At 40.1% G+C, this 25880-nt stretch overlaps 1 long non-coding RNA gene across 1 annotated transcript; it reads left to right on the forward strand.

Moving 5' to 3' along the window:
- Positions 1-877: 877 nt before the first annotated feature.
- On the forward strand, positions 878-2805 carry LOC114016502 (uncharacterized). Its single transcript, XR_003560974.2, has 2 exons — positions 878-1009; positions 1091-2805. It is a non-coding gene; the product is annotated as an uncharacterized LOC114016502 (long non-coding RNA).
- The last annotated feature ends 23075 nt before the right edge of the window (positions 2806-25880 follow it).

Raw genomic sequence — 25880 nt, forward strand, 5'->3', positions numbered from 1 at the left:
TGGAATAGTGTTGAATAGTGTTGAATGAAGAGTCTTTAACTTACCAATTCAAACCCACAAAACAGAATAAAATACTTTGCAGTCTAAAATGGGAAATTCCAATGTTTTGGTACGTGTTTTCACCCAGAGCAGGGATGAGATGTTAAAACTTTTACTGAACCGAATTTTCCTTGAAAACTCTTATTCACAGTACCAGCATACTTCATAGCAACATTTTCAATCAACTTTCAGACACAGTCACATGATTTGTAAGTGTAACAAAAATGAGAGACATAACAGCCAGTATAGATGCCAGCATTTGCAGGTTGCTGGATTTGGTTTTCAGTGTCAGTTCAGAATGTGTCACTTCTGGCTAACTGCAGAGCCTAACCCTGGGAGCAGTTTTTTCACCTGAGAACCACTTATTTACATGTGAGAGTTGCATAATTTTGTCTGTTAGGTATGTGAATTAGACTGTGGGTTTTGTTAACTTATGAGCTGAGTTCTCTTAATGATGCCTGAGAAGCCCTAAAGAGCCTACGAAGCTGGCCACAAAGGGATCTTCCCCTGCCAGATGAGTACCAAGGTGTCCATCAGTGACTGCATCAGCTTGTACCAGAGGTCAGAATGCCACAAGCCGCAAGTTCTCCCAGGAGGATCTGAACACGAATAAACATGCTTGTCTGGTCTTGAAAACTCAAATCTTTACAGTACAGTAGCACAATCTATGATTCTAGGACAGGGTAATATCTGATATAGTCTAGCTGAGTGCATGTTGTGGCATGTGAGATACTAGGAAGGATAGGGCACATTGGCAATACTTAATGGCAACTGCTAATTTTGCTTTCTGAAGTGTCAGGATTATTTAATTTATTTAATTTTTTGTATTACAATTTGTTCTTAGTCCAAGTGACTGTTCCCCTACTGATGGCTTCATCGCTTCATCACTGCGGTATTGGGCATAGCCACCCAGACAACTGAGTAGGTGTTTACTACAACTGACAGGGTGAAGCAGCTGAGGGAAAGAATGGTAGGCAAAAATCTTTTAGAATTATAATAAAAATTAAGGAAGTTGACATTTCTTAGTTCTAAGTATCCATGCCTTTCACAGCTCTAGTTGCTGAGATTTTTGGATTGTGTCCTAGAAGAAGGAGTAACTTCATTCTTTTGACTGTGACCAGCCTGACTGGACTGACTGATGGCAGTGGGAAGACTCATGGAAGAAGAGAGAGTCAGGATCAGAACATGCGGGGGTGTCACCGTTTGCAAGGACTTTGCCCAAGCCTCGAATTGAAGTGTTGCAGATAAGAACTTGGATGCACTGACAGCTGTATGTGACAGCTGGAACTGTGTCTGCCTGCAGTTCTTGACTCAGGCCAGTTGCAGTTTGTCCTTTGACTTTATATGCACCAAATTCACCCACAACAGTTTTTAAGATATGAAAGTATTACATGTGTTTAGTAGCCAATTTGCAAACATTAAACTTCCCAATTTCTACTACAAAAATGGTTTTAGAAAACACCAATCATCATTATGGACTGGTTTTGTAAAACATAAACCAGCTAGTTTTCAGCTACCAAACAGCTCCCACACCACTACTGGCTTCCAACTTTAAAAATGGCCAAACCAATGTTCTTGAAAATGTGCTGAGATTAATTTGTACTTACTTGGAAGTCTGATGTAGAATCATATGCAGTGTGACAGGCAGCTAAACCTCTGTGGGATGGGAGAAAATCCTGTGTTTTAATGGAATTGCCCAGAAGTATCCTATAGCTCTGTTCAGTTTTAATGCAGCTTTGCGTTGCTTCCTCCTTCCTCATTCTTCTGAACCCTAGTGCAGAGACTGCTTCCAGACATTTACCCTCACACTTACTTAGTCTCAAGTGAAATTAAGTCACAAGTGAACTTGTGATGGTTCCACATATATTTCTGGTGTTATACCGATCTTTCTAATCCTGCGCTCACTTTGTATCCCTTGCACCATCTTCAGAAAATTACTGTCCCCCATTATCTTTATGCATTTTCAGCCTTGATGCTTTTCGCTAGTCTGTGGGAACCACAGTTCCTCCCATAGCGATGTTGCTCCAGACACACAAGCAGCCTGTTTTCCATCCCCATTCAGATTCTGTCCACATGCATCCACCCTACACTTTTGCTTATCTAATGCACATCCTTTGGGCAAAGTCTGAAATGAGGGTAAGAACTCTGTGACTGGAAAGGTGCCAGCATGCCTTCCATGCTATAGTAATTTATTACAGATATTAGAAAGAATTTTTCCATCATATAATTATAGAGCGAGGCAGTGTCTGTTTAGTACAGGTCACATACTCTGGTCTATCAGTTACGGATGTTGCCAGGTAAATACTTCTATATCATGCACTTGTTATTCCCATTTTTCATGCTGTGCCTTTTCACTAGTACTTCTAGTTCTGTTCTCAGGCCCTTGTGAAATTATACTCAAAGGAAAGCCACAAATGGTGCCGTTGAACATTGCTCCACAGCTGAATGCTCACGTAGGTTTGCTTTTTCTTCTTGCTGCAGCAACTCTCCTTTAGAAAGCTGCCTGCTCTTGCTCTCCACTAAACAAATGGAGGGCATGTTTTTAAAAGAAATTAGCAGAAAATAAGAGTCAGTATACTCAATTGGCTTCCAGTTGCTCTGGCTCTGATGGCTTTGAGACAATGGCCGTGAGAAACTGGAAGGGCAGAGTTGGAAGCTGGAAGATGAATAAAGGGTGAAGAAGGAACAATATCGGGAAAAGCTGTTGGTTGTAGTCTTTTCCCTGAATAAATGTGTAGACACCAAAAAGGGTGTCATTCCTGCCAATAGTCTATGGTGGTTATTTTCCAAAACTCCACAAAATGATCAACATCAGTTTTTCGCGTAGTAAATAACTAAAAAACCTATTGCTCAGGATTGAATAACTTGGGATTCCAGAACCTGTTTCCACTATAGTGGGACTGTCATCCGTCCTTTTCCTTCAGAGACCCCGAAAGTGAGATACAGTCATGGATTCAGTAACTCAAGCCTTGCTGACTCAATTAAAAAAATGGTTTTTACTGGGTTTTAAAGGATAGGTAGAGCTCTCAGAACAGGTTTTGAAAGCAGAGTCAGAGAGAAATGCAGATGGTAGTTGGCAGCTACTAGCCTAATGATAGAGTGCATTTGTAATGGTAATAACTCACTATCTGTGTAAATATAGCTTAGCAATTTTTAAGTAAACATAAAGAAATCTGAAAAGAGAAGACTAACATAATACATTCTTTAGGAAGAAAGGATTAGACAAAGCAACTTTTTTCTTTCTAATCCTTGGCTGTGAGCTGCAGGCTGTTGCTGTGCCCCACCACATCTGTACATATTTAGACACTTATGGTATAATCCATGAGAAAAATCTTGCAAACCTGCTTGTTGTTTGAGGTTCTACCCTATCACTAGGATATGTTAACTAGTTAAAGTGAAGCCACTAATTTAGGTTGTTTATAAAGAAGTGTATTGCTGGTGGCTTTTATGGAACACATTAAATGTATAGATTTCAGAGGCAAGATTTTTTTTTCTTTAATTGTATGAAGCCCTCAGGTGGAGAGAGCTTCTTATGTTAATATGATCTGGTTTATTGCCTTTAAAAAGATCATCTGGTCCAATCAGTCTCGTGTCACTGTAGCAAAGTAGAATACATTCCACTTACGTCAATTACTAGAGTATGAAGAACAGTATAAAAAGAGATTAAGATTAAATTAATCTACATTTTTACATTTTTACAAAACAGGTAGAAACCGGAAAGATTCTGGGGCTGTAATTTTGGTAAATCCACTTATTTCAGAAGTCTGCATGTTGGGGCATCTACCTGAGACAGCTAAAACCTCAATGGAGCAAAGCAGCAGCAAAATTAGAGAATACTTTAAATGTGAATGGGTGGCTCCTTCACCGTGACAAGAAACATTTACAGTGCTCTGGTAAATCTTCCCAAGTGCTTTACGTTTTGCTAAATATTTATAAGATCTTCATAGGTCTTTGTGAAGGTTTTTTCAGAATTGCTCCTGACTTAATTTGGGTCTTAAGGACCTGCCCTTCAAGGTGCTCATATTCCCCAGATTCTGTGGAGACCAGGAGGTGATTACCCTTAGGTTCTTGCAAGGCTGGGCCCTATGAGAATTCCTTTGCTTAGTGAAACTGGTGCTCCAGAAGCTGCTGAATTGCCTCCCATTTTGCTTTCTATTGATGGCCAATTACTGTATAGGACCACTCTTTATGGATCAGTAGAAGCACATTCAGAGTCTTGACAGAAATTGTCTGGTTGCCATGAACTGTATATTTAGTTCTTCTTTGGTTTTTTGTGGTTTTTTTTTAAATGATTTTTAGATATTTTTTTTAGCAAGTAACAAGGAAGCAGGAGTTAACTACGTTTTGTCATGTTGCTTTGCTTAGATTGTAGAAGAGAGATGGTAACTGGGGAATTGATGGCAATGATACTGGTTACACCCGTAAACTTGCTGTCTGAGCAGGGTTCTTCAATTAGTAAACACACTAGATCACTGCCACATGGCAGTTCAGAATATTGGTAAGGCCAAAGCTTTATCTGTCTCTGCTGCTATATTAGTTCATGTTTTTATCTTTAGCTCCTTTCCATTCCAAATGAACCCCAAGACAGACTTTACTAATATGAATGTAAAAATTGGAACTTTTGGTAGAAAATGGAAAAAACTGGCAACTTAATACAGAGCAAATGATAAAGGAATGAAATCTTTGAGAATTGGTTGGTTTGTTCTTTTCTGTACTGTTAGTGTCTGTCCAGCTTTTTTGAAGTGTATTAAATAACTTTTTAGAGCTGGAGTAAAAAAAATTATCCACTTCTGGATAAACTGCAATTCCCAACTATTTGAAACCCTTATTACTCCGGGAAAAAGGAGAATTCTGTAAAGGAATTTCTGCAGCTGTGGACGGTTTTGAATTATTTTCCATGAGAGAGAGACTTATGAAAGGTACAAGACTGACAAATAATCAAAACTGAACTAACTTGTTTATCTTTGAACATGCACAACAGACAGCAGCTGTGGACATTACTTGACCACTAAGCTGCCAGTATTTTCACACCTTGCTCTGCAGGGAACATGATTGTTCACGCTTCACTGTGCTTGTATCTTTGGCCTTGCTTACAGGGACACCAGTGATGATCTAAGTGAGCTTCTCCATTGGAAAGAGACAGAAAATTAGCCATTTATCTTAAGCTTTTAAACAGTGTATCTAAAAATAAGAATTAGACCCGTCTCTTTTGAACGTGTAGTAGTGTATAGAAGAGAATGCTAAATGTCATTCAATTATTTCAATCTTAGAATTATTTTGTACTTCAATACCTCTAATAAACCAAATAAAAAATGCCTGCATTCACAAATAAAGCTTTTTAATATCTTCACACGTGCTGCCAAAACTAAGACAAAATGCAATTTTTGCTTTAAAAAAATGGCCATGAATCACACTTACTCTAATGGAATGGTTGCTATAAAAATACATTGATAAATCACAGGAACAGCCATTCCAGCTCAGACCAAAGATATATCTGCCTTGGTATCCTGCCCCCAACGGCAGCCAAAGCAGATGCACAGGGAAGGACATAAGGGGGAAGACATGTCTCCTGGCTTCCAAGAACTTGCAGTTCATGGATTTCCTGTGTCAAGGGTCATGCCTTTGTGTTAAAAGTCCTCACTGGATTCCTTTCCCTACCAATTTGTCTAATAAACTTTTACCAACCACAGTACTCTAGGGTGTGTAATTCCACAGTGTGACTATTGCATGTGGAGAACCACCTCTGTTCTCAATCTGTTCTCTGCTCCTTTTTGCTTCTCCTGCTCGAACTGTACTGTACATAAGGCAGAAGTCAATCATGCCAACACTTTCCTAGGCCAGTTTTTTAAAAACTCTTGTTGCCTTGCAGAAGTCTTCCTCAGTTAGTCACTCTTGTGTTATAAAAGTTCCTCTGGCATAATTTCTTTTTCTCTTAAGGCAGGTTTTCCAAAACATGGTTTGTTTAGGGAAGCTTTTATCTTGCCACTATTTTGAGAATGCTAGAAATTATCCCCGCTGATAGAAAGTTGCACTCACTCCAAGACCTCAACATTATTTATTCTTTCTGCTCTGTTCACCCTGGTGCAGGCAGTGCCCTAAAAACTGTTGAGCTTTTCTGAGAGAGACTTGTTCTTCCCTGCCTCTCATCCACACAGGAGTATGCTTAGTCCCTGCCAGCAAGGGTTTGAAGCTTAGATTTCATGTCAGTGCTTTAAATTTCCATATCAGAGCGAAAAATGCCACTAGCCTTACTCAGTTTTAGTAATTGTATCAAAAATACAAATTTATACGGGTGCTATTGAGACAGGAAAACTCATCAAGCAGTATTTAGAACCTTCTCTGTTGCTCCCTAATTACTGTCTCACCACTTGGCACTTAAACACAGGTTTAGGATTCATCTCACCTATTTTGGTATGTCTGTAGTGGAGCCCTCTACAACTGAGAGAGTCACCTCAGGCTCCATTTTAGGAGAGAAATACTACTTTCAGAGCACAGTTTATCAATATTATTTGTGCTGTTTACTTTAGAACCAGATTATTTATACCTTCTTTCTTTCCGTTGACTAATAAAGCAGTCTCAACAATTAAATCATTTAAGCTTCCACACTGTAGGTATCTACAGTTGGTTAGGTGAGTTGTGATGTTGTGGAGGAATTCTTTAATATTCATTTTTGTGGTTGATGCAGAAACCTACAACTTCAGGAGGAAGATGTTGGTTCCCATGTTCCACACTCACCAGTATTTAGAAAAACATATGCAGAGAATCCTGAGAGGTCCAACTCATGGAAGAATGGGCTGTCACTGGGAACAAGTAGAAAATGTATAAGCTTAAGACCTGTAGAAGACAAACCTTAATCAAATCAAGCCTTTCTTCACTGGATTTCATGTATACTTATCTGATTTTCTCTTCCCACTCAGATGCAGTCACGAAGTAGAAATAATACTTCTCTCCTTGGCAGCCCCAGGAGAGTCCATGGGCTAGTCCATGGGCTACCACTCTTCTGCTGGGCTTCTTCCTTTTCTTCAAAGCCAGTGGAGCTCTAAACCCATAGTAAGTTTATCTAGAGGCTTCACAGAGAGTGCTTGACTGTTACCACACCTCATTTTCTGCTGTCTTGGAGAACTTAAGGTGTCTTATTAAAAAGGTTCCAGGAGTTTTGTAGCCATGGAATTCCAACCTCAGTTTCAAAGAAGATGCCAAAGAATTGGGGCTTCATCTTTTTCATCTCCTGTGCCTGTTTTTCCCTTTTGTTTACAATTGGTATTTCTAGCAAAAAATGTTTGCATGTATCATGCATTCAGTAGTGCCTGCCTGAGTCGGCAAGTCGCACCTCATAACAGCACTCTGAGAAGTAAACTGTCATGTTTGTCTTCCCCGTAGCGTTCTGCAGGTGGTCTTGCAGCTGAAGAACATGTCATTTGCCCAGAACCCCATGGCATTCAATCTTTGGCTGCATCCAGACAACCAGGATCAAGTTTTCATTCTTACCATACTGGAGTTCCTTGTCAGCCTTTTACTCTCTCACAAGGATAACTCATTTTATTGTGTGCTTCAGATATTGTACTGTGGAACAAGGAAGTTGGGAATCATGGAGCTATCTTGCTGGAGTCAGAAAGTCATGCTGGAGAGCAAGAGAGTGTGGAGAGCAAAGTGAGATGGAGGTCTGAGGAATAAAGCCATAATGAATACGATAAAAGCTTATACTGATGGTAGAATTGTTAAGTTTATGTTCATAAGGCTACTGCTATCAAGACTAAGTAGTACAAAATTTTGTTCTGCTGTACTAGAAATTATGTAAGGCCATGTCTGAGTTGCTTTGCCCTCCCCTGTGCCTCTGTGCTGTAGAGGACAGCATCTGGACCAGTGTTTTTAAAGGGAAGTCACTCTTTGATGTTTCTGTACCTGTTAGCACACTCCTCAAGTGTCTGGCTCTTTCAAACCTTCTAATCATGTAGTAAAACATTTTAAAAGAGTGCATCTAGCCAAATAGGCGACTGACTCTCAAAAGCAATTGTTCTTTTCCAGCAATGACTTCTAGTTCAAAAATCTCATCCATCTGCTTTCCATCTTATGTATATTGACGTTATTTTTTAGTTAGTCGGCATTTTATGGGGCCGTTATAATAGGGGGAAGTCTGTGTAATTAAAACTGTATTATGGCTTCATGATCATTAGTGGTAAAACACATCTGTTGACATAAATTTATCTCTGTGTTTTTGGTTGGTTTTTTTACTACTTCATCTGTTTCAGAGATTCTGATGCTTTTCTTCTGTGACAACAGTTTAATCTGCTGTACTCTCAGGTTTGGTGTTATTGTTAACAAGGGTGTGCTGCAAGTGCGTCAAGTACTTAACACGAAAAATGGACAGGGCCATCCAGGACTGCTGCCTTCCCTGTTTCTGCTGCTTGGCCCTTTCTCTGGAATACAGAAGTTTTCAACTACTCCATCTTCCAGCATATTTTAGTTACAGCACAGGAGCCACTGTAATATGCTGTGCTGTAATTAGAAGTTATTATTTCAGTATTAATATAGAACGAGGCAGCATGCAGGTTTAAAAAGTGCTCTTTTTCATATTAAGCTGGCTACCAGTAGTCGCCTTGGACTACTACATTTAGAAAGAGTACTTCCATTCATGTCCACTGGTAACCTGTGATCACTCCTTTTTTTTGTGTTTGTTTTTAGTGACTGCTATGTGAAAAGGGAGTGTTTTCAGCCATTAAAAAATGAGAATGCCTGATCATATGGGCATGTCTACTATACTGTCTTCTGACCAAGTATTGTGGATAATTTATATTTATATTGGAGAAACATTTCTGGACTGACTGTTTTCTTTAAAGCTCTGTGAACCAAGCTAGTACAGTTTTACAAAGCTCATATTGGTCAAATGATGGGCTTGTTGACATTTTTGTGGTTTTGCTGGCAGGGCTATTCCTTAAAAGCAGTTCATAACAGAAAGTATTTTTTCTGTGTGATTTACCTACTACAGACTTTGGAGATTTTATTTTATGTTTTGTATTCTGTGACCAATGTTATAGTCCTGGCAGGGGATTAGCCTGATTAGATTCTTGGGACACAGCTGTAGTGTTGTCCAAGGAACAAGATGAGCTGGCTGTCAAACTCAGACTCACCAACCATGCTCATTATGACCCCTCATGTCTGCCTGAAAAAGTCACTTCAGCAGAAGTACCTGTGCCCTCTGGAGTATGCAAGCACCCTTATTGTCTAGTTTCTGTTCATATAGTCTAATTTCTGTGCAAGGCTGAGTGTGCTATACCCCAGATAGCAGTAGGTACCCACTCTGTGGATGCTCTAAGCTGCAGGATAATACCTGAGAGGATAAGATCTGCCAATGTGGGCTGATGGCGTGTGGATAACAGAACTCTCAAAGTCTTGGGTTTGAGCCTCTTTTTTACCCTACATCATAAGCACAAGGTGGTTATTTTCACCTTACTCAGCAGCTGGCAGAGCCACCTGGTACATCCAGGGAGGAGGGGTAACAATTTGCCAGTGCTGTGGAGAGAAAGGGCAGGAGGGAGGGAAGGAGTTTTGGTTGTGATCATCCCTTTCACACAGAACTGGTAAATGTTAAAAAGTCATCTAGTTGGGGAAGAAGCCCAAAGCAGAGACATGCTATAAAAATATGCCTCAACCAGTGATTTCAGGTGACAAATAGAAAATAGACAGATATGAAATAGACCCACTTTTAGGAACTATTTGGGATTGAATTAGAATTGATTAGTGGATTTTTATCTTGCACAAGCAGACTGTCCCTTTCTAACCCCTGCATGTCAATGCTCAAGCCGGTCAGTAAATAACATGGAAGTCTCCTATCTACTTCAGAGAAAGGAGGGTAGAAAAAATTATGCAGCAGGATGAAACCCCATCAATTACTTAGAGTTTTAAATACAAGACTTGTTTGTGTCTGTTTTCTACCACATAACCTAGAGACAGTGGTTTGTCAGGTACTTTTCTCTAGGCTCTTGAAAGCATATCCATTTTTTCTCTTGTCTCTCAGTAGAGGGTGCTTTCTGTGGATGTAGTGGATTTAATTATTTAAGCCTTGTTCATGTTCTTTATATTCATTAATCTTTATAGATAGCTGTACCTTAAATCTCTGACAGTAACATGATGTGTATTGAGATTCTCAACGGAAGAAATTTGCAGACAATATGGTCACTACTGTAACGCCCCTTTATTAAGCTGCAATTGTAATTCATGAAATCATTACAAAATAATAAAAAAATGGTTGGAAGATAAATACCATAGATACGGTCCCTAGAAACCACCTCTCACTTTAATTGAGAGCAGCTGCAATATTGCAGAAGCCCAGGGAATGTTGCAGTTCATATTCTCCCTCCCTGGCTCTTTCTAGGGGTGCACAATACATTTTGACTAACGTACATCCTGGCAAGTTTGTATGCAAATGTTTTCCTTAAATATAAAACAAAATTAATTTAAAAGTTGCCTGCACTCAGGAATGTTGATCCATTGATGCCCTGCAGCTTCAGAGCCAAACAGGCTGCTGTTTTCCCATTTCCTTTGTTCTTGAAAAATTGCCCATACATTGGGTTGTGCCTTTAAGATTTCAAATTGAATGGGGCATCTGGGAACTCAAGGGAGTACTTGCGCTGCCAAAAATTTGCAAGCACAAATAGAAATGAATTGGAAAATATATATCTGTTATCTGGTTCATCTTCCAGTTCAAAGATTTTGTTTGGGCTGGTCTTTCATGTTACTTCTTTATCATTACTTCTGGAAAAAAATGCATGAAGTCATACAGTGCTCCCAGAACTCATATCTCTATTGAAACAGGCATTAGAGCAAAGAAATAGTGAGAACCTGGTATTTTTCAATCCCACTTATGTAACTGATGAGAGGCTGTAACATATCCTTAGTCTGAAAATACTCCTGTGTGCATTTTTTGAGACAGAAAACAGGTATTAAGGAACACAGAGACAAACAACTTAATAATTCAGGGGCATAACTTGCACTTTTAAGTCATTCTCCCCTCAGTGCCCATGTAAGCCATTTTGTTTTCCTGAAAGCCAAGTCAGATGCACAGTCTAATGTAACTGTTTTAACAGCATCAAATCTGCCTTTGTGTATCTCTCCTCTTGCTATCTTTAAGGATTGACTAAAGTGAGTGCAATTCTCGGGGGGAACTACCCAGGTTTAGAAACCTTCAAAACAATTGCCAGCAAAACTTATTCAGCTCCTGCCAATGAATAGCTCAGTCAGCTGATCTAAGATAGATTTTATAGTGTATATACGTTGAAGAAAACATGCAGACAGCAAGACAGTATCTCAGAGCGAACACTGCGCGTCATGCAGAATAAATCTGTCGGAGTATCCTGTGCATTGCACCAGCCGTTTGAAGTGTGCACCACACTTAGTTTATTTGTTTAAAAAATATATTGTTCCTCCTTACAAGATTTTTATAAACCCTAATAAATAATGCCTGCAGATGGTTCTGGGAGGGCCATCAGTAGCATTAATCAATTTTTATTTCCCAAGGAGAAAGTAAGGCACAGCAGCTGCATCTCTCACCCAGGATCTCCTAGAAAGCCTGAACAAGAGAAAGCAAGAGAATCCAGATCCCCTTACTCCAAGCCTCTCTTCCTTCCCTGCTAATATTCTGTCTTCCTCTGTAATATTTCAGATTAGCCATACAGTGTTTAGGGAAAGGGTTCATAATGAGATTTTCTTCTGTGGAATTTTTCCAGGGTTCCACCTAGACATGGCATTTTTATTTTTATTTTCACAGAAGGACTCTCCCTTCCCCAGGCCCCACAAAAGTTTCTCTGATGGAGAGATGGGACAACTTGGGAGGTCTGTGTGAAGAACTACATTTTGCTGGATACACTCCTGCTGTTAGCAAATTGCTCCAATGGGAGGACCAGCCAACTAACTCAGTCAACCTACTAAAACGGATTCCCTATTTTATAGAGATAGATCCTCTCAGTTAACTCATCTGTTAGATTGTAAAAAATGAGAGAAGACAGAGCACACACTACATGGGGAGAGTAAACAAAGGCTAATGGGTAAGGTTTTGTTGGTATCAACAAAGGTTGGTACTTCCCTGTTTGCTCTTTGCTCTACATCAGTTTTCATGTTTTCCCTGTCTCTCTTCACTGATTCTGATTTTGATTCTGTAAACATAAACCAGTTAAAAATTTCCACAGGGAGCAAACAAAGAACTCCTTGCAGATTATTGCCAGGATTGTCAAAGGGAAAAAAAGTATATGCAAACCCCACAAAGAATTCTCGGGAGACCCTCATCAATGTTTGGATTTAACCTGAGCTCTGTGAAATATGAATCCACTGCTCTTTACTGCTACCTGTACAAGTCAGAAACTGCCCAAGCAATTGGAAAACTGGTCCTAACTTACAGGCTTTGACTGGATGTTTCCTTCAGTCAGCTTTGGCAGCCTATGAAAGAATACTGGCTTTTGGAACAGCTAGTTCATCACATGAAACCCATACTACAGAATTGTATTATTTATGCTGCTGTCTTTGAAAACAGGTCTCCGGTTCTCTATCTTGTAGTTCATGAATACTCTCAGTTGGTATTTTTTTTCTTGTTAGTTTTCTGGCAGCAGTACCGTTATGTCAATGAGTTTCTCACAGTGTTGGATAGCTTTTGAAAGCTGGTTACATTTTTAAAGAGAGCAATGGGTACTTATAGCTGTGTAGCTTTGCTTTTTTTTTTTTTTTTTCTTCTTTATTGTAGCTAGTCAAAACTGCTGCTGTGCCAATCAAATCTGAACTCTGGGCTGTAAAGGCAAGAGAGCAGGAGGACATAGATGGGTAATACGTTAGAATGCCTGTCAGATGGGAGATCCAGCCAAGGCAAATGGCAAGATAGGAACTGCTTATTGTGTGCCTTTTTACAGGCTGTGTGCAGTAGTGAACAATGCAGGGAACACAAATAGGATGCTTCTGCTTACTCTCGCAGCCTAACTGAAGGTCACTTATCTGCAAATAGAGCAGAATACAACTTAACCCAGTAAACAGCTAGCTAAAGGAACTGATTGCTGCAAGCTTCAGACCATGAACTTAGTAAGTACAAAGAAAGCTACTAGATTGTTACAACCATGTATATTAAGTTTAAAACAGTGAACAAAGAATGAGAGCTGTAGAGAGACAAACCCTCAGCTCATGAAGCTGAACTTACTCTAATGGAAATTATTAGTGGCTGGTCTAAACAGTTAGTTGAGCACAGGCAGCCTTATATGCCAGTAAAATGACCTATAGCTTCCTTCTGTTTGGTTTCATGATCCTTCATCAATTGCTGACATTCTTCGAGATGAGATATCAGACTAAACACAACAGTGATCTGATCACTGTACTCCACTCAATATGCACGCTCCTTAGTTACCTCCTGCTGTTGTCAGAGCCATGGTATGGCACTTTTTATCAGTTTCTGGCAACGTCATTGACCAATGACAGCCTGGGTGCTTAGCACGTTACAGTTAGCTCGATAACAAGTTCAGCTATCCAGGGCTGGAATGGGTATAGGAGAAACTAGTCAATGTTTCATGTCAAAAGCAAAATAAGAAAAAAGGGGAAAAAATGTAATTCCCAGATTCTTTGTCACAGCTCTGTGGGAAACCCATACTCTTTCATCTTCAAGTCATGGGAGCATTTTTATTGTGTTGTTTTTTGTTGTTATACTATATTAAATGTATCACTCTATTAATTGTACAAACTCTGCCAGATTGCAAATTAGCTGTAAAATCGTACTGTACATGACAAACAGATATTACACAATATTATTTAAATTGCCTTTGACTGTTTTTTCAGGCACTCTCTGAAGCTAGTAAGTCCCAATCTTGTAAATCTATCAGAAATGCTGTCTGTTCTGACACAATTTTTGCGTACCTACCAGTCTCCTCTCCCAGTTTGGTTTCTCAAGCCGAAGACTCATTCTGATGTGTAGGAAAGCACCTTCATCTCCTTATTTACACATTTGGATGAAAAAATAGGATTTATATAAAGGCATGACATTGGCTTGTAACTCAGAAGAAAAATCCCCATTACAGGGCTCTGTAATTTCAGACCTTGCATGGAAGAAACAAACCCAAATAAAATTAAATATCTGCTTATCTGTGTTCCAAGTTCCTTGGGAGGACAAAGGAAGGAGACTAGACTCCCAGGCTACCTTCAACCTGCAGACAAGGGCAGCTAAGCCAGCATACCTTTGTAAATGCAAGCTAAATCACCTAGACCTCCTTTCAGGCATGCAGGCACTGCTCTGCCCAGCAAGACCTAAAGAATTTAGTGTTTGAATGAAAGTAAAGAATTTAGCTTTGGTGTTCAAGATGGTTCATCATTGCAGAAGGCCAGATCCAGTGAGGACTTAGGTGCCTAAAAGTTAATTCTTGCAACAGCAGCCTTCTGACATCTGCCACTCAGGGCTCTGTGCTAGATGCCTAGGCTCCCTCTGGAGTACAGAAGAGCTGGATCCCAAAACAGTTGGCAAGTTGAGCTGCTCTACATGTCTGGAATTGGCCAGTTGAGAAATTTGAAGAACATAGGTAAACCTCCTCCCCAGTGGATCTCATCAAGGCTGCAGGAATTGTTTCCATTCACTCTGCATCTCCAGCCTGGCACTTCTTGAAGGAGGTTATCAACATCCTTTCTCTCAGGAATTCAGCACAGCTCATTTTTCTTCTGAAATAGGTCTGCAGTTCTGGTAGCCTAGCCATCTTGCCTTTGGTGTAACAATTTGAGCACACACCTCCAACACCAGAAACCAGGGTCAATCCCCATCTCTGCTGGCAGGGATTCACACCCAAAACAATCGCCTTCCAGCAGAGTGCTTTAACCACCAGATTAAAGGCAACTGGAAGGAGGGAGAAGATGGGTTTTCTCCATTCCTTCAGTTAGGGTGGTGCCATTGCAAAAAGTTGAAAGCCAAGCATGAATTCATTCTAATGATTAAGAAAGTTCCGCTTGCTGTTTTCAGTGTAGTTTCTGTATTTTTGGCAAGGACTACTTAACAACATTAACTTAGAAATACGAATGGTCCTGACAGACAGGATGAGAACTCAGGATTTCTCTCTTTCTACTTGTTTTAAAAGACAAGACATCTAATTCTATCAGCATTTCCTGTACATGCTTCATTTCTAGCCCTGATAAAGGACAGCCCTGCACACCTGGGAGAGCAGAAGTTTCATGCTTTTCCGTGGCATGGGCAGAGGTGTCTTATTTTTTTCAGCTAGATGCAGCTGAGCAGAGCTTCCCATGGCCACACGTCTGTGTGGAGAGTTAGTTTCTGTTAGTATTAGATCCATGGTCTTTTTCAAACCTAGGCTAGTATCATAGAACACTGGAGTAAGTGAGGCTCCACAGCATGCCAGGTTCAGGGCTCCATGGCAGGCTGCAGGTACCAAAAACCAGCTAGATCTGAAAGCAGATCACTTCAATCTGATCCATATGTGCAAGCTTGTATTAGTGTGTGTTTATCCGCATGTACCAAATATTAATCAACAAAATTATACAATGTTCAAAGCTAGAGAATTAAACACTAGTAAGATTGTCATCTGGCTTGCCATCTGCTGTAATATTCATGCGTGTCAGTGAAATGTCTTTTCTATTCATACGTGTATATCTAATTGTCCCAGTATAAATCCAAAGGGGCTAGAAAGAAAGAGTGTCAGGAGCCTACAGTTATCACAGTACACTCACTTTATGTCCTATCAGGTTGCATGCCTTGTGTTCTCTTGGAAACAAATTTCAAAAAATCATGTTGTTTGAGACCAGGCATGAGTATATTTGTAAAGGACTTCTACAAGAGTGTTTTGTTCAGTATTTCATGCAAATACATAGAAACATGTCAGCATTCAGATTTCTTAGACTTTTTCTCTTTTGGTTTCACCTTCCTCTTCAGGTGCTAAATAATGATAGTCATTATAATCAGAAGGACAGTACTACTCTTCTATTGGGTGTAAATCTGGAGCAAATCGGTTGATGTCAGAAGTTTTAGCCTAGATTTGGTTTTGTGTACATGAGAACAGAATTTGGACCATACATCTTATTTTTCTTTTGATATAATCCAGCACATCCGGAAACAAGAAAGCCATATCAAGCCCCAAATCATAGAACTCAAGTTTTTAAAAATATCAACTTTCTTTTACAATCTGGGTGGCCTTCACCATGTCTGGGAAAACATGAACCCAGTGGCCCTGGTAATGCTTCACCTGCTTTTTTCCAGACTGCTGTAATCAATTTGTCTTTATCCACCACATTACCAAAAGACACTATTAAAATTCATATCTGTGTGTTCTCCCCAGAGGGTAAACCATCAGAGATCTCCAGGGTTTTGGAGGTTTTTGTGGAGATGCAGAAGGCTTTAATTAGGTTTAAAATAAGATCAAATTTCTTCCCTACAGTAATTTCAGATACTTCCACCAGATTCCTGTAGGGCTATTTTGCACTCTGAAAACTTGATCAATCCTCAGCCTCACAAATTACATCTTTTGTTTACATTTTTCAGTAACATCAAAGCAGAGGAGTGTTGCCCTTAACCGGTGTTCCCAGGCTTAAATAATGACGTTTCATTTTTTTGCTTAAAGACTTATGATGATGTCTCCTGTAGACCCTGGAATGGTTAATTTGCAAAGTATAGGAACGCATTTGCACCTGAAGGTTATTAGTTGCACTTAGGATAATCTGTAAGATACTTGGTATCCTTTAAGAGCTGAATCCTGTGGTTATTCCTCAGGCAAAGCTGTTGAAACAAATGGCGTTCTGCCCAAGGAATGAATGAATAAGACTGAAGTAAAAACTTTAAAATTTGGCCCGCAGATATTATTCTTCTATTCTAAACTGTCAGGAAAGACACAGTATTATTTTATCTAAGGGATTTGTTTCACTGTTTTGTAAGTATTATAAGTGAAGGAAGGAGACTCAGTTCTTCTTCCAGGTGCCTCTCCCTGCAAAGCATGACCCCAGAGAAGATGAACATCCAAAAGAGTATGTCTTTGGGCTGCCATTCCCCTGCTTGTATTTGAGGATTCATCTGTCGAAAGAGCATCTCATGAAAGCAGGCAGTATTCCAGAAATAAATAAGAATGCAAAACTGATGTCAGCAATACATGTTAGCAATAATCCCACAATAAGAACTGTCACGAAGAACCTACTGGACTCTCAGAGCAGAGCTGCCAGTAACTCTGCACCTGTGTCTGTCTATCCATTTCCGATGTCCTACTTGTCCATCATGTCCCAGAGTGCTGTTCTGTGGAAATCTATGAGAACACTTGATTACTTTTTGCGTGAGACAAATCTTAGATTTCAAACACTGTAGAATTTCTTAGAGGGAATGAATACATAAATGTGGTTGGCTTCTCTAATATTCGATTTTTTATTCTCCTTTTTTATTACTTTTTGCAACATCATATTTTTTGTATCCAATAAATGTCTCTTCAGTGTGTGTTGTTCCATTGTTTCCAGTGTGAACAAAAAATGTTCTTTCTATAACTGGAGTTCCTACTCATAAACACTGATCACTTGAATCCCTTCTTGCTTCGTTCATACTGTTTCCCACACTCTCCTGCTCTAGCTGCTACTGGGTTCTACATGTATCCCCTTATGATCTAAAGTCTTAAATGACAGTTAAATCTGGAGCAACCATATGCATTGTTCTATGAGTAGCTAATGAAGCCTGAGCACACTTGCTGTGGGTGTTGGTTATCCTCTGGTTTCCCTCCTTCTCTTTGCTGTGAACAATCCCACATTGGACTTTCCCTACCAGACAAAAGAGTTTTGCAGCAAGCCTGGAGCAGTACTTATTCTGAATGGTCAGTCAATCATTTGTACTGATTGGATAAAGGGCTGCTGTCAAATTTAACATATTACACCTGAATCCTGCCCAACTTTCCCTCTGTTGGAGCCGTCATTTAGATTCCTCTCATTGACTTGTAGGAACTTAATTATTTTTGAGACTTTGACTGTTCTTTCAAGTATGGCTGAAATCAATGGATTGTTTCTTTAGAAGAACAACAGGCTTAACATGATTCCCGGTGGCGTGCCACCCATTTTGCAGAATGTACTAGGGCTTTCTTTTAAAAGTATACAATTCTGGGAAGCTTATCCTCTGTACAGAACAAAATAAATGATCAAATTATGACATCAAAAGCAATTTGCCTTTCCCAAATATTCCGGTGCTTTGCAGTCTTCCCCACATTGTCTCTGTATTGAGACTCCCAAGTTCCTGAAAAATTAGTAAAGCCTTAATTGCCCTAAATGTTAACCTAATAGGGGTACTGATGCAATACAAATACCTTTTCAGCACCACATATCTTCAAAACAAAGACAGCTTCGGCTGATGTTCTCTGCTGACTGCAGCAGCAGCAGAATCCTGTGAAAACAGATTGGTGGTCACCTTTGGCTCAAAATGGAGACCAGTTTCAAGTCTTTGTTCCTAGTTTCATCAGTTTCCCTCTTGATTCCACTTTTTCAAGTCTATGCAGCACTATACAACAAAAAATGCAAAGTGTCAATATATTCAACCTACAGATGAGAATCTGAAAAGATCTGGAGTACTCTGCATTCTGTCTAGCAAAGCACAGAATCCCCTGCTTAATTTTAGGCATGTGACTAACCTCACTGAAGAGAACAGAATTACCTGCTCAGCTGGGTCCTGGCCAAAGTACTGAGCCTGTGAAGTATTGAATTCTCAATGAAGATATAAGCTGTCTTGGTTTGAGTGAGATAAACTTTTGGAGATAGAAGAGTATCGTATTCTATATTCCATGCAGCTCCGTTCTTCTGTTATTTAGTTATGCCAATTAATGTCCATCAACATTTTCTTTACTTCACACAAAGTTCATGCATTTAGGAGGGTGTTCAATCTGTCAAACAGTAAGAATTCCAGATAAATCCTGTTTTAAAGGACATACACACTTGCAATAAACCAACATTCAGACATCTGGCATCTAGATTTTTGAGACTTCCTCCAATTTACACTCCAAGAATCTTATTCAACTCAACAGAAGCATCTGTACTGACGTTACTGGGCAAATGCCACTTACACATTGTCAGAAATCAAAATAAAGTTGCTACTTGTTCCGTTCTAATATGGATGTAGCACCTATTCTAACCTTTAGTAAATATAAGATACTCTGTCTCTTAAGAGGTATCTTAAATACCTCTATGTGAAACTGTGACTTACAAGTTTGTATTTAAAACAATTGTTACTAGACTCATGGAATTTTAAACATTTGGCTTTAAGGACAAATAAGGAAAACAGTGACTTTCTATTTCTTAAGCTCAGAGTGCACATTTCCATTGAGATATGTAACTTTATAGACTATACATTTAGACACTGGAGACACATGGTGTACGCTGCATATATTTTACTGGTTCTTGTTTGGAGTGGCTTGTTTCTGACTATTCTGTATTGAAAGTGGACCAAAATCAGGTAGTTAAATATACCCTGCAAACACCCTCTTCCCACAATAAAACATTTCTCTTTTTCCATAAATATGGACTATCATCCCTTAATGGGTGGGATAAACAAACCTCTGCTTGAATCTATGTTAAATTTCCAGCATCCTTTTTGACCTATCAGGTAATGCAGAACTTTATTCTACAAGTGAGCCGAGAATCTCTAAGGCATTAGGTGTTACACACACTCACACGTGGAAATATACCCTAGAATTGTTGCTGGACTGCTGTGCATTAAACTGCTATATGGAAAAGCTATTTTAGGTAATATTAAGAGGATTCTAATGTGTTAATACGTGGGGGTTTTCTTCCATCAGGCCTGGTAGTTAAACCTATGGAACAAAGGTAGCCAAACTTCAAAAGTGCAAGAAAAAAGTGCATGAAAAATATTGTCAATAAATCCCAAGTATTCTCATAAGTGGGATATATTAAACCATTTTCTGTGTGATGCTTGCTATGCCTTTCTCAGCACCCCTGACCACGGATGTAGTCTCTTCCCTCTTCTGTCCCCAACTCCTTTTTCCCCAACCACAGTATCCTCTGTCACTCAGATGTGTGGTTAACCCAGCTGCCTCCATGACCCTGACAATCAAATGGACAAGAGACTATATATGCTGTGATTCCACACTATACCTCTGGTTACTGCCTGGCCAGCCTGAGCGTACTCGAAGGGGTGGTGACAGGCAAAATAGGAAGAGGACTGTTGAGCTCCCACTGCAGCTTTTCTGCCAGTGGAGGCATCTTTATCTTTTCCTGTTAAGCTCAAATAGCATTTTAATTCTTTTTCTTCTGTCAGAGTGATTTTGGTGTCTGAAGTGACCCTAAGATTCTGAACTAAGTTAAAAACCTGAGGACAGAGGTCCCCTTGGTGGGGATTGTTGCTGTTAGGGAAATTGTTTTAAGTGCATCCCTCTTTCTAACACTTGATGTCTTGGGTTCAGTTTTTGCCAGTTACTTTATGTGCAAGTCTGAATTAACAGTGTGGTATTGAGGAATCTGGGAGATTCTGCTGTTCGTATTTGGTGAGGAGAAGTACAGAGCCTTTGTGAAGTCTTTGGGAATTGCTAGCATTTCAGCTCTTTCCCTCTTGCTAAGTCTTGCAGATAGGCCGATCAGGCAAAGACTAAACCTTTTGAAAGATTCCTCATGTAAGCATGGGGTGCTGAAGGTGCCACAGGACTTTATGGTTCCCTGGATTTGTCTGAAGGGATGGGCCTGACTCATTTTGAAGTGTTCATATTTGCTACTTTAGCTTTTTAGAAACCAGTCAGGACTGCCAGGTGACCCATACTATGAAATGCTACAGAAAAGTCTGATAGGGCTGATATTAAAGATTAACTTCCTTTGCCAGTGATCAGAGTAACACTATCCATAACACCACAACATCAAATGTTCATTATGCAGATAGATATCTTAGATATGTAAGATATACCAAATTTGTCCTACCTTAACACACAACTAAGAGGAAGTGGTAACTAGGAAATGGTGGTAGAGGTTGACTTTGGATAACCAGCTTACAAAGAAAAGCTGACTAGTAGGTGGCATTTTTATTCATCAAAGTTCTTGCATCAAAGAAATTACATTTGTTTTTCTTCACTGGCCAATTGCTTAGGATCTGCTGGGAATAACCCATGTGCATGCAGAAGGACTTCAATCCATGCAGATCCTGGACATAATGATTTTCCGCGAAAGCTTTTCTGTGAAAGATTTCTTCAAAGCCAGCCCTGGAAGTAGTCCAGGAGGGCAGCCTATTCAGGAAAGCAAGCCCAAAGAACAGAGAATTAAGAAGCATGTAATGGGTGCACCATCCCTTGCCCTTTCTGCCCACACATTTGAATCAGTACTGAATCACTTCTGGTGTGAAGAAAAAAAAAGGAAAGAAAATAATCATAAGGAAAAAAAATAACTGCTTATGTTTTGGGAAGCGCTGGAGATTTTAGTGCCATTTGCTGTTGACAGCAGAGGATGGAGTGGTGTTCTAAGGACAGATTACGAAGCCTGGTCTAATACATGTGAATGGATATACAGGGCTGGATTGTTCTTTCACACCAATGAAACTCCATGTACTGAAATTAGGCACACTAATTACCCAATATACTTCTGTAAATGATTTGTAACTCCGGAGTAACTGAATTATAATATAACCTAAGGCACAATGTGAATGTGCACCCCTGGTCCCTGAGGCATGTGTTAATAGTAACACAGCTTAACATCGTGTGTTTTAAAACTTTTAAATCTAAATAAAATATAACATTGCATGTAATATGTACTTTAAATGGCAGATGTGTAATAAACATCTCTATTTATGACAGACTTAGGCAGCAAAACATAATGAGGTGTGGTTCTGGTACAAATTTTGCTTCAGGTTCACTTTGTACTTTTAACCACCCCAGTTAATTACACAGCTAAGATCATGCCCTGGAGAGTTTTAATTTTCTTGTGATTATATAACGGAGTCTTACTAATATAATTATTCAAAAAATAATAAATAAAACGCTAGGAATATTTTCAGGCAAAACTTTAAGTATGAAGATTTGGGTAAACCTCTTTTTACTAATTCTGAGTCACAACTGAAAGCTTTTAAAGATGTTTCTTTGCCTTAGGTAACCATGCAGCTTTTCCTCGGTGTTTGCACTACTCTCACATATATGATCTGTGCATGGCTGCCATTACTCTAGCTTCTGTAGACCAGAAACATCTTCATCTTCATAATGACCCTGGAAGACAGGGAATACTCGCATCTGCGTTTTCCTGCTAGGGCACAGACTTGTTTTTCTTGCTTAGCTTGGTGGGAGGTAGGCATCCCAACACCTTCAAGGAGCTGGGTGTAAGTGGTTTGCCCAGGGTCAGACAGGAACGGACGGTTGGCTATAGGAAAGGAGGAATCTCCCTTTCCTGAGCTCCCAACCGGTGCTGTAAGCCCTGGACCCTCCTTTGTACTCCATACATGCACATAGGGAAAACAGACAAAAAGCAATCTGATTATCAAATCCACAGAACAGTCTGAAAACGCGATGACGGCGTGCTGGTAGGAAGCAGGTGCTCATCCTAAGGAATGGCAGCTTTCATGGCAGATGGGACAATTTATCAGGCTCACAGCCTGCTCCCAGCAGCCTTGTTCCCTGGGTGCAGCCCCGGAGTGTATAAGGAACGGGCTGTGTGTCAGATGAATTCTTCTGGCAGCCGCTGCAGCTCCCACCCAGCCCCAGCCTTTCCTGATGGCTGCTTGGCTGCTCTCCCATCACATGAGGGTTACATGTCTGGGATGTGACAGGCAAATGACCCCTGGGCAAAATGGCGGCTGGGAGCAGCTGCCATCACTGGAAGAGTTGCATTCAGTTGCAGCCAGCTCTCCTCCCCGTTCCCCAGCCATCCAGCGGAAGGGAGGTAGCGAGGCATGGGCTGAATGATTTTGATGCCTTCCAGCAGCCCTGTTTGCTGGGGCAGCTCGGAAGCAGGGAGCAATGTACCTGTGCAGGCGTGCAGCGCAGCCAGCATGGCCAGAGAGCCTGGCACCGCGCTCCTGCATGGCTCTGCGGTGCTGCTGGGCTCTGCGGTGCTGCTGGGCTCTGCGGTGCTGCTGCGGAGAGGCTGCCTGCTCGGTTGCTGCTGCAGCCAGTGGTGCAGCATGGCCGGCTGGAAACCATGGGCATCTCTTGATCTGTGCAAAATTTTGATTGGAAAGACTACACGCAGTAACTAGCATACGCTGTGTTGCTAGAAGGAGATGGGTGTAAGACAGAAAGCAAACCCAAATCTTCAGCTGCTGTAAACTTTTGTTACTTTGCTGGCTGGTCTGTATCTTTCTGCTCCATACTAGTTTCTTTTCCATCCCCCAGGGTTTATTTTGTTGACAAATTTGTTTTGCTCTAGTCATATTACAGTGGTTTTAAGGCTTCAGCAGGCAACAAAAGATCTTAAGGATCTTAGTTTTAATGCACATTCACAAAATATCCATTAATTTGAGCGAGAATGCTGATTTTAACACCTTTTGGAATATGTACTAAGAATTTACTGTAATGTAAATAATTTACTACATACTTTGTGAAAGTAAGTATAGTGGAAAATTATATTTAGCCACTAATTTCTAAACTGAAAAAGCAATATACTTCTCTGGTGTAATATATTTTCCAGTCATGTGCTAAAGAGAAGCATTTTTTTCAGCTGAGCTCACTTAAAGTTCAAAAGATAAATATATCACAATGACAAATTGCAAAATGCTATTCATATATTTAGGTAAAAATTGTTCCCTCATTTGTTTGTATTTCACATAAACTGTATTACGGGTATTTCCGAAGAAAATATAGTACAAAATAATGCTGATTAAAAATACAACTATTGTTAATGAAGCAAAGCAGAAGTTTATCTTAGGTTGTGGGGAAAAAAATTCTAGAAACTAAGTACGCTCTCTTTGGGTGAAATTCCTTCCAGCACAAAATGATAGCCACTCAGCCCTCTGAACTGCCTAATCCCTGACTCAGAGCCGTACAGAGTGGGACATGAGTGGAATAGTTAGTGCAGGGGTTTCTGCATCTGTTGTGTTCTGGGTGGTTGAGAATGTCTCCACGTGGGTAAGTGGTCTGAATTTACATCATTGGCAGACTGTCTTAGAACTCGTCCACAAGGAGAAGTTAAAAGAAATTTGGGAGCAAATTTTCAATGCACTCATGACCCCATACCCGCAACTGGGAGGACACTCAGCCTGCTGCAAGTGCAAACTGGTTTGTCCAATGTGCTGTGAGCCAAGTCACACTTGGTGTGCACAGATCGGTCCATGTGGAGAATGAACGTGCAGTGGACTGATGCCGTCCGTTTGCCACTTAAATGTATCCTCTATGTGTGGAGTCACAGGCAAGAGCCAAAGGTGTCCACTGGGACAGGGCTACTTATTTCGTTTTGTCCTGGGAGCAGAGAGGCATTTCTCAGTTAAATCCTCATAAGCTCTAGCCACACATTATGACACTGTGAGTAAAGTTTTTTGTTTGTTTTGGTTAAAGCTTCTGATTTGTCAAATGAAGCATCAAATCTTGCTTTTCCCCTAGATCATTAACTTACCCTACCTGTGTACATTCTCTGTACTGTCTTCAGCAGGTGATAAGCTTTTTTTGTGCAAAAAGTAAAGACTTTCAGCTGCTGCCTTAGTTTTATCTTCACGCACCTTACCACTGACTAACACACTGTATGACTCAGGTCAAAGGATCTACATTTAGAACATAAGTAAAAATGAGAAAGTTGACAACTATAAATCTGATCTGTAAAACAGTATAGCAAAGAAAGGTGAATTAGTCATTTTATTGGTAGAATATGTGTAGTGGGATAACATGTTGGGATCAGAAATATTATTTACCACACATACAAAGTAATGCATTGAAGGTCTATGATTTCACTGCTCATTATTTTTTTATCACTTTTATGTTATCAGTTCAGAAATCACTTATGGAATTAATATACGCTGATTTCTCTTTCCAAACAATTATATGCACCCTGCCTTGCTTCCAACACATATGCATGTTCTCTCTTTCTCACACACACAAAAAGGATTCTATAACAACAAGACCATTATAGAGAATGATCTAAAACATGTGGACTGCAGCCAATATTTAGATATGGTATAGTAAATTCTGGAAGGTATAAAAAGGAAATAACTGAACTCATTGCAGAGAAAAATGAGCCAGACTTAAGTACTTTTAATCACAGAGTTTCATATAAAAACATATGCAAGATACTGAGCCTAATATTGAAGGGGGAAAAGGCTAAGCGAGAGGAGAAATCCAGTTCCACGGGGATTTGGGATGGGAGTTGTTTAGCATTTTTATAAGAACATTTCAGGAGATTAGTGCAAACCACTTAGGCAAATATATAAATATGTTTACCAAGAGGCAGGCTCCTTGTGTGACAACTGTGACCTGAGAACTTTGTCATGCATCCCCACAGCTCATGTGAGCTAAAGGGGTAGTCAATACGTTGCTCTTCCTTCCTTCCACGGATTGCTGTCACACCTGCTTTGCAGGCAGCTCAGTTACTCTGCCCGCTCCCTCACTTTGTCCAAAGGGATCCCTGGGAGAGATAAACAGGAGGTGAAGGAAGAGTGAGCCAGTTCTTCTCCCTGTTCTCAAAATACTCAGCTGTATCCAAGTTTCTGCCAAACCAGTTTTTGCTCAGCATCCCAGAGACCTGAGCTGAGCACTGCAGCTCACCTCCACAGCTTGGAGGCTGTGGGCAGTATCTCGTCTGTGTCTGCCCCTTTGCTGTTTCCCTGGGTAGGTAGGTAGAGTCTCTGTAGATATTTACAGGTATATGCAGTTGCCCACCATTCTGCATATAGCTGTGTTCTGTATGTGCATAAAATGCTGTGCATGAATTGAAAACCTGCTTGTCATTAACCAAGGGCT

Source organism: Falco cherrug, chromosome 5 (genome assembly GCF_023634085.1).
Source record: "Falco cherrug isolate bFalChe1 chromosome 5, bFalChe1.pri, whole genome shotgun sequence".
NCBI lineage: Eukaryota > Metazoa > Chordata > Aves > Falconiformes > Falconidae > Falco > Falco cherrug.